Below are 1,532 nucleotides of genomic sequence, written 5' to 3'. Positions count from 1 at the left end.
ATATATATATATTTATTAATAATTTTTTATTTTTTTTTTTTTTTTTTTTTTTTTTTTTAAAGATATACATCGAAATGTATTGTTTTATTCAAGTTAAAATAACCTATTTTTATTATTAATTCCAAAATATTCTAAATAAAATAAAATAAATAAATATTATATTCAGCAATATTGCTGAATCAATCTAATTATACATTAATTTATACCAACAAAACTAATTTTTAGATCAGGTAAACAGCTCTTTAAGGTAACAAATGCAGGTTACCACTTTAATTATGTATATATATAAAAATAAATAAAATACAGTAGCCTAAAAATAATATAAAAAGTAAATATAACATTATTTTAAATAATTAGCCTACTACTGCGAATGTACATTCATATAGGCCTATTCAAATTATATCACACACACATATAAGCTATATATTTTTATTTTAAAAAAAATTATTAATATATTAATATTAAGCTAAGTAAAAACTTCTGACAATTAAGAAAACATACAAAAAATACTGAAAAGAGGTGTTCAGCCAACGAAAGAGGAGGTGCAAACAAAATTCAAAAAAGCCAGGTCAATTAGAAAAGGTGCAACACCTTTAAGAATAACATACAAACAAATAAAACGTCGACTTTTGGTAGTTTAGGCCAGAGGTCCCCAACCACCGGGTCGCGACCCAGTACCGGGCCATGGAAGAGTTGGGTCGCAAGAACGTTCTGGGAAAAATGTGTATGGCACTCTGTTATTTATTGCACGTTAATGATTGTTCTAATCTATATTTTTGTTTGTTGTATGCGATTACTATGGAGTAGCAATTTGAAGATTTAAAGTAGCCTGAATTAAATGTTCAATTAGTAAATGAATGCTTGTTCTGATCTGTCATATGATTATATTTATTAGGGGTTAAAGGGATTGCAGTTGATCTGTGGTAGCTATACGGACCAGGCCCCACAGTTCGGCGCGCACTTGATTCGCAGATTAATTTGCCGATTTACACGTTCAAGCGATTTTAAACCACAAGAAGAAGAAGCGAAAGAGAACTCGATTTGTTACTCGTTACACCCATTAAACATAAAATGATGTCAAAAAATTCTTTCAATATTCTTCTCTTGCTTATCTGAAAAAAATCTTCCGATCGTGACACAAAAACAATAATATGATTTGCTGAATATATATTGAATTGAATATATATTGAATATGAATTGGTCCGTATATATATATATATATATATATATATATATTGGCTTTTTCACGATAACATCATCTTCTGTTACCATTTTAAATGCAAATGTCGTTTTAATGAGTTGTTATAAATAATATTATTATTAAGAAGAGGACGAAAACTAAAAGCGGAACGTTTCGTATATGCACTTGTTTCTAAAGCAGGGCTGTTCAAACTCGGTCCAGGAGGGCCGGTGTCCTGCAGAGTTTAGCTCTGACTGGAAGTTTCTATGCCTAGTAAGAACTTGATTAGCTGGTTCAGGTGTGTTTAATTGGGGTTGGAGCTAAACTCTGCAGGACACCGGCCCTCCAGGAC

This window comes from Sinocyclocheilus grahami, unplaced genomic scaffold (assembly GCF_001515645.1).
Source record: "Sinocyclocheilus grahami isolate Dianchi unplaced genomic scaffold, SAMN03320097.WGS_v1.1 scaffold270.1, whole genome shotgun sequence".
NCBI lineage: Eukaryota > Metazoa > Chordata > Actinopteri > Cypriniformes > Cyprinidae > Sinocyclocheilus > Sinocyclocheilus grahami.
The sequence above is the reverse complement of the archived record's forward strand: the minus strand, read 5'-3'. Positions refer to the sequence as shown.